The sequence below is a fragment of the Sciurus carolinensis genome, chromosome 2 (assembly GCF_902686445.1).
Source record: "Sciurus carolinensis chromosome 2, mSciCar1.2, whole genome shotgun sequence".
Lineage (NCBI taxonomy): Eukaryota > Metazoa > Chordata > Mammalia > Rodentia > Sciuridae > Sciurus > Sciurus carolinensis.
In genome coordinates, this window is record NC_062214.1 from 112,102,504 (window position 1) to 112,111,261 (window position 8,758).

The 8,758-nt window shown below is 40.3% G+C and overlaps 1 pseudogene; it reads left to right on the forward strand.

The window, feature by feature from the left end:
* Positions 1–2,480: 2,480 nt before the first annotated feature.
* On the forward strand, positions 2,481–3,167 carry LOC124976400 (adiponectin receptor protein 1-like; annotated as a pseudogene).
* Positions 3,168–8,758: the final 5,591 nt, after the last annotated feature.

An 8,758-nucleotide genomic window follows, 5' to 3' on the forward strand; every position in this document is an offset into this window, starting at 1 on the left:
AGAAAAGGGGGACTACCAAAAATTGACTATAACGTCACGAGGAACAGGGTGAAAAAGAAAAGTCTTTTGTTAGTGAAATGGGCACCCCTCTAGATTCTGACCAGGTAACCTTAGAAAGGAGGTATCTGGAGTCAACTCTGAGGCTTTAACAGCAATGTGAGAAGCTGCTCAGAAGCCAGTCAGGGCAAAATTACAAACTGGAGACCCCAAGTCTGACTTGCAAATGTACTCTTCCCAATAAGGAATGTGTTGAGCCTTTGCAGTCTCAGCCTCAGCCCCAGTCTACCAGAGCAGCCTTCTTTAGTCTCAATTTCTGCAATGAGCAAGGGCTGATAAACCTGCAGCACAGGGGACGCAAAGCAGCTAGAGGACATGTGCAGAGGGCTCCCCATGTCTCTACAATGGCTACAGCTAAAAGGGACCTTTCTTTCACATATACTGTAGATTATGCACTTTGCCAAGCCCTTACTATACATTAACTCATTTAATTATCACAAAAGTCCAGCTAATTAATCCATTCAACAAATACCTATTGAGTACCTGCTAGGTGTTGAGGGTAACTCAGTGAACAAGTCCCTACTCCAAGGAATTTGCAATCTTTGTAGGAACTATTACTGTTACATTTCGGAGATGAGGAACTTAAGGTCTCATGATCAGGTCACTAAGTGACAGAGCAGAGGTTTGAAGTTAGGCAATCTGTTTCAGAGTCTAGGAGGCTCTTGTGCTACCAAATCATTCTTTTTCTTCCCAGCACTAACCATGTGGCAGATACTGCTGGTTGCCTTTCTAAAATCCATCCCATCTCCCTTCTCACTTGCCAATTGAAACCCAGTTTCTACCTGTGAGCTCAGGAAAAAATTCCTCCCCAGCTCCAGCCCTAGAGGTGAATCTTGATTAGTATAAATCAATCTTGGTAACTCCCTTCCCACTGGCTTAGGCCCCAAATATGTGACAATTTGGCCAGAGACATGAGAGGAAATTGGATGGGAGGTTTGGGGGAGCTTTTTTATTTGATTTTTGGTAGCTTCAAGTTGCTCTGAAACTGGGGTAGTCAACTGGGTCCCCTTTGGGGACCAGCCTAAGGACAAAAGCCAACATGCTGAGAATGGCAAGACAAAGGTACAAACAACTTGAGTTCCACATGAACCACTGGGCTCCAGGGTTGACAGCGTCCAGGACACACTGCCCCACTCTGGCTCTTACTTCCTCTGAGTATTCTTAGATTATCTACTCCACTCCTTTGGCTTTCCTTGTTCATGGCTTTCCTTGAGGAGTCTACTTTTGACTAGCTTATTTTTCTCATATATTCTCTCAGTTTTTAAGCTGTTATATCTTGTATCTCTAACTAAATTGTAAACTCCCTGAAGGGAGAAAGCATGCTTTACATTTCTTTATATCCTGTCAGCAACGTGAAGCCCATAGTAGAGCTTAATAAATATTTATTGGCTAATCTTTTTTTTGCCACATTCCAAGATATATTTGCTGCCCTGGAGGGGATAAACATGTTTCAATAAAGAGTAAGATAGGAGTCAACGGGTTGCAGCTGGAGGCCTAAGTGAATAAGAATCTCAGGCATCTCACTCAACCCTGGCTTCCATTCAACATCAGGGTAGACCAGCTCCAGCTGCTGCCTATATACCTCTCTGGGCTGGGTGCTGGGCAGCAGAGGCTAATCCACTGTTTGATCCAAGCCCAGGGACTTTCATGTCTACTTCAACTCTTTAACTCTCACAACATCCCTTTGGAGTAAGAGGTGTCAGCACAAGTTTACAGAGGGACAGCAATGGCAGACCTACTTAGATAGGCAGCTGTTAACCAGCAGAACTGATGTTTTGGGCCCAAGTTTTCCAGTTCCTGAATTGAGCTCCTAGGGTTCCCTACATTTCTCCTTTCCTTATTCTGACTAATCAAGTGATTACCTTTCACTCTGTGGCTCAGGAGAGGAAAGTAGCAAAGCATAAAATAGAAATAGTTCCGAAAGCCTAAGCTCAAGCAGGAAGAGTCTCAGGAAGAGACTAAATGTCTTGGCTTCAAAGAAGGTCAGTAGGTTCTGCTTCAAAGCTAGAAAGCTGTGTCTTCTGGCCAGGGAGAGGAAGAGAAAGACAGTAACAGGAGCAAGATGCAACTCTAGGTGACTTGATTATTGGGCAGCAAGATACTGCCTGGTAGGTCAGAACAAATGGAACTGGAGAGAAAGTTTCCTGCATTCTGCCTATGGCATAGAAGCAGCATGGTTATGAACTAGAGACCCTTCAGATTGAAGTGTGGACTAAAAACCCGACCAGATAACCTTCTTGAAACCTTGATGTGTAACTGATCCTGAGACTGTTTCAAGGATAAATATTTGTGACTCTCAAAAGAGGACAGTGGCCCCCAAAAGAGCTTACCTGCCCACCATCCCAGGGAGATCTGCCCCCTAAGGCTGAGAGACCCCAAACTATCTTCAAGTTGAAGCTACAAGGCATTGAGGTACCAGTCAAATGTCTTCCCATAAAGAATCTATGGTGGCACCAGGCAATGGGGTTCCTGTCAATAACAGGGAAATTGATGATGGAACTGGCTAACCTGGAACCTGTGCTACAAGAGAAGGGCGAACTGATAATCGTCAAACCAATCAAAGATGGGGAAGAGGAGGAGGTTGTATGGTACTGCCACTTTCCTAGCAAGTGCACTGTGCCAAGGAGATGGGGGAGTTGGTGTATGAGGTCTGGTAAGGATGTGGTAGGGTCATTCCATATGATGTGATCCCTGACTGGCTGAAGGGCAATGATTACCTACCTGCTCATGGCCATAGATCATGTGTGCTCTCCTCTCAGGTTTGCTTCAAGATCATCTTCTGCATTTGCACAGAAACTTGCAACTTTGGGACTCATCTGCTTTTACCTTTTGGGGGGAATCTTAACCACACTCAGATCAAATATGTATTTCATGGCTACTCTTCAGAAGGCAGCTTGGGTGATGCTTTTTTTGAGTGCAGTGATCTGCCTCACCTTTTCCTGGCTCTTCCAACATCATCTTTTGTCAAAACCAGATCTTGCGAGACTGCTCTACTTATTATGGGGAGCCAGGGGTGGCTCTACTACATCTTCTACTGCTTCTCACAGTGTGGACTGACCTAACTCTCCATCATCTGTGTCCTGGGCATTTCTGCATCCCTCTGGCATTGATTTAGCATTCTTAAGCACTGGCAGACAAGGCACCAGCAGACAAGAACAGGAGTACTGCTGAGACTAGGTCTGAGTGGTGTTGTGCTCATTACTCACTTTCATAGACACTGGGCAAAAAACTTTCCATTTCCATTCCCCCTGGCTGGGGAGGGTGGGGATGGTCGACCTTAGCTATCCTCATCCTCAGCATTCACCTTCCTTGTCAAGACAACTACTGGCCACTCAGAGACAGCCCTTTGGCATTCGGTTGAAATTTTATCCCCTCCTCCAACTCTTTTTGGAAAATATGAACTGGGACTCTTCAGAAATTGTTTCTTCTTGGAAGAAAATGTACCTTCCTTACCTTCATCTTCACTTTGTAATATGACATGTAACAGGCCATCCATTTTTGTAGAACACTTTTTTTTTTTTCTTTTTTGGTGGTGCTGGGGATTGAACCCAGGGCTTTGTGTTTGCAAGGCAAGCACGCTACCAACTAAGCTATATCCCAGCCCTAGAACACTTTTCAAAAACAATTATAATCTAGTCCCATCTTTCTAGGGCCTGGACCTGCTTACACAGCAGGAAGAATAAAGCCACCAACTTTTTTATTGCCTAGCTAATCATGGAAATGTGTCCAGGCTTCAGACAACTTGAGTTTTAATTTTTTCTTCTTGGTAAAGGGATGTAAGCATAAATGGAGGGGGATGGGGATGTAGCTCAATGGTAGGGCGCTTGCCTAGTATATTTGAGGCCCTGGGTTCAATCCCCAACATTCCAAAAACAAGAAACACAAAGTGGAGAAAGATATCTGATGCTCATTACTAAGCTTTAAAAAGAAACCTGCTGGGCTGGGGCTGTAGCTCAGTGGTAGAGCACTTGCCTAGCATGTGTGAAGTACTGGATTCAATCCTTAGCATCACATAAAAATAAATAAAAAATAAAGGCATGCTATTTACAAGTACAAATAAAAAAAAAAAAACTGCTACCATTGCTAATAGGTATCTTGATACAAAGAACATAATGATAATAAAGTACAGAAGACATTTGGCATTCCAAAAAAACCAAAAAAACCAAAAAGTTAGTAAGCTTCCAATCAAATAGCTAGGCTCCCAATCTACTTGAGAAGTTTCCAGAGAACCTTAGACCATTAAAAATTAGAATTAAATCAATAATGGCATCTACAAGTATCCGTGCTAAAAGCTTTAGTTTTCAGTCCTCTGTAAAGTGGGCACTTGGGTTATCCTCATTTTAGAGGATGGCTCAGAGAGTTTATTCAATAATACACAACTAGGATTCAAATCCAAGCATTCTGGCTTCAAAGGCAGCATTTCTAACTACTGTGCTAGTGTTTGGTTTGACACTACAGGAGGGAGCCACCTCAATACTGAAGAGGTTCTAAGTAAAATTGACCACCTATAATGTAAATGCTTCATGCAAATCCTAAACCAGGTTATACAAAGACAGACAACTTGCAAAGAGCTTATGGAAGTTGGAAAGGTGAGGCATATAAATGTGCAAGGCCAAGGCAACTACTCACATAACACAGCAGAAGAATGATACAGGCAAGAGCCATGGGGAGGTCTACATGTACCTTCCTACACCATGGAATCTCAGTCACTACCCATGTTCTAGGACATAGGACCATGCCTGTCTGAGTTCCCGAGTCCTGCGTGACAGCCTTCTCATCTGGTGATGGGTAGCCTTGATATGGAAGATCCCTTCTAACAATGATAGTTGTGTTTCCTCTGTCTAACTCATATTTCTGCCAACCTTACACCCTCTGCTTGCTGGGACACCTCGATTCACTGGACAACATACTCACTTGCTCTTAGCTATCATGTCCTTGAATGATATAGCTCAGTGAAACACCATGTCATCTTTTTCAGCTTTTAGTTTAACAATACCAGATTTTTTTCATTTTTTTTAAATGCAAAGGCAAACAAATATGTAAATATATGAATATATATAAAATCTTTTTGTCCACAAATTTTAATTGGTTTTTATGAAATGCCATCTTCACTTTACTAATTTCATACAGAAGCAATTACATAAAATACATCATATGAACAGCCCAGTAAAATAAAACTACTTTGAAATTGCAGCATACATTGATTGATTCACCTATTTCAATTAAACGTTAGCCTGAATCAAACATACACAGGAAATAAAGTATACATTACGGTAGAATATACCTGTGAAAATAACATTTAATTTTGAAAGGTGTAAAGACAATGAAGTATACTTCAATGTAAAGTCAACACATCAGTTACAACATATTAAAGAAATAGTGGTATGTTAAAAATGAAACATTGTGATTCTAGCCACATCTAGCACCTAGAATAGATTTCTCCCCCTGACCAAAGGTCCAATATAACAAGTTTCTAAACTTGTGGTCGCTCTTTTATAATATTTCAAGTCACTCCTTATTTCTGAGAACTATGTGTTGATTCCAAGAATACTGTGTATAAAATCAATAGCCAGGAATGGTGGTACATTTCTATAATCCCAGTAACTCAGGAGGAACATGAATTCAAGGCCAGCCTGGGCAACTTAGTGAGACCCTGTCTCAAAAAAACAACAAAAAGAAGGGCTGGGGATGTAGCTTAGTGGTAGAGTAACCCTGGGTTCAATCCCTCGTACCAAAAAAAAAAAAAAAAAAAAAAAAAAAAAAATGCTCACAGCAAGGTGCTCTAAAGCCTATAAAATTGTCTGTACCTCTGTATTAATTCCAGTGCTACTTTCCCAGGTTGTCACTTGGATTTCCCCTTGAAGGACCAAGGGGTGTTAGTGGATTGTTAATGTCTTTTGTCTAATGCTTTTTTTTTTCTCCTTTAAGGTAAATAGTTTTATTCATTGAGGCGTTGTTCTAGGCATTAGGATTAAAGTAGGAAACAGTAAATCTCTGCCCTTAAGGAACTTAAATTCTGATAGTGGGATCAGAAAAAAAGAAGTGTATGTACACACACACACACACACATACACACATGGTGATAGGTGCTACAGAAATAAAGACAGATAAAAAAGGGACAGAAAGTAATAGTGAATGTGTGGGATGCTATGTGTACACACTGGTCAGGGAAGGCATCTACATGAAGGGATAATCATGTGGATAAGGGAGTCATCCATATGAAGATCAGTGGAAAACAATTCCAGGCAGAAGAGATGGCAAGAAAAAGGCCATAAAGAGGAAAACAAGCAGGCATGTTTAAGGAACATTAAGGAAGCAGACAGACTACAATGGAATTAGCTAAGAAAAGGGGTCTGGGAAGAGGTCAAAGAACTAGCAGGAATTAGAGCAAATAGTATTTTGTAGACCATAATAAATTCTTTGGATTTTGGGTCACTTAAGATGGGAAATCACTGGAGGTTCTGATTTGCCTTGAACAGGCTATGGGAAAAGTAAACTCTTAAGAACTTGAGATAATGCAGATGAAAAATGATGTAAATATTTGCTGCAAGTACCACTGGCTTTCCACATTGTCACTTAACCCTTGTTTGAAATTTTATTTGAAAAAATTGCATATGTAGTGAACATGTACAAATTTTTTTCTATTCTCTAAAAAATTTTTACAACTATTTTCATAGCATTTCTGTTGTAATAGGTATTACAAGTAATTTAGAGATGATTTAAAGTACACGGGAGAATGTACATAGTATATGAAAAACTACTACACAGTTTTATATAAGCGTTTGAGCAACTGTGGATTTTAGAATCCATGGGGTGAGGGTGGGAGTCCTGGAACCAATCCTGAGGATACTGAGGGATAAAGAACTAACTAGATAGAGTTTATAGTGTTTTTATTTTTTTGGAGGACAACAGGAAGTCATGTTAAATTGAATTGTTTTGTTTTTGGTACTGTGAATTGAACCTAGGGGTGCTTCACCACTGAGCCATATCCCCAGCCCTTTTTATTATTTATTTTGGTTTGCTAGGATTATAGACCTGAGATGTGCCTAGCTAAATTGAATTTTATCTACTACAGTAATAGCAATTTTCTTATTTATATCTTGGTTTTATGTCAATGATAAAGATTACAAAATCACCTAGTACTTCATATTTTTCCATTAAAATATTTGAATTATCCAAAATGGTTTTGTGAGTAAGCAGTGAAACAAGCAAGTCCACTGCATATGGCTGTGCAATTTATTCACTGCATAAGGATACTGGACTGAGTGGGAAAGGGAGTGAAATTTAGTCAAGCTCTGGTGCACTGGAAGGTACTGAATCCGCTGAAGGAAGGAGTCTTTAACTTCCACAAAGGTGCTGTGTGAACTAGGGGTGGTACTGGAGATGAGTTCAAGCTTGGGGCTGGGGATAAAGCTCAGTTGGTAGAGTGCTTGCATCGAAAGCACAAGATCTTGCACTGCAAAGAGTTCAAGCTCTAATCTATTATTTCAATATCAGTTATTGAATGATCCACTGTTTCCCATACTGATTTAAAAATGTCACTATTAAGAGATGCCACAAGACTGCAAAGAAAGGACCTGGGAAGCAGCGGCCACATTAGTCATGGAATGAGGACTCAGAAGAAACTGGACAGGCTGGACTTGATTTTGGGAATTCCATCTTTGTGGACTGTGAGATAACACATTTCTGTGGTTTAAGCTGCCAGTTTGTAGTGTTTTGTTTGCCCTAACAAACTCACACAGATATATAGGCAAAATATCAACAGTGGTGACCACAGATGGTGGGATTATGAATGAATAAAACCTTAATTGTTGGCTGTTTATTTCTTCTAATTTTTCTCAACTTGTGTTTAATACAAATATGTACAAACTAAACACAATTTTAAAAAACACTGGATTATAAATGGGCTTCCTGATTTTTTTATGCTTTTCTTTAGTTTACCTTCTCAGGCTATTGGGTGCTTGAGATGAGCCTGAATGTGGTCCCTGAGTTGGGCTAGGATGACACCCCAGAGCCAGGAAGAATGAACTCCAGGTCAGAGTGAAGTGGAGTCGAGGATGAACAAAAATCCACATGAGATAAAATTCCACCTTTATCCTAATAATATTCATAGGTTTTATGTCTTTGGTGGAACCAAGGACCCCGTTAAGGTCAGCTAGGCACAGTGGTACACACTTATAATTCCAGTGACTCAAGAGATTGAGGCAGGAGTATCATTGAGGCCAGCCTCAGCAATTGAGCAAGCCCCTGTCTCAAAATACAAAGGGCTGGAAATTAGCTCAGTGGCAAAGTATTCCTGAATTGTTCAATCCTAAGAGGGAGGTGGGGGAAGGGAGAAAAAGAGAATGAATATGAATGTACATTTACTGTCCAGTCTCAGAGTAATGATTGTGTGTCAACACAGTGAATTGAGAAATGAAGTGAGCAGAGCAGAGAGGAAAGGGGGGGTTTGATTACAGAAAAGATATACATGTATCATTTTACATAATCAGTATGAGAAGCAAATGTGAGAATGTTTAAAGAGCTGTCTTTTGGTTAAGAGCAAATATTTCTAAGTTGATTATCTTTCAGATCCAAGTCATTTCACTGCTTCAACTATATACAGTATGTTTAAATATTTTTAGTTGAGATATACTTAGGATATCCTTCTTTTTGGCAATTTTAGAACAGTAACAGTGACGAGAATGAAAAAAAAAAATCA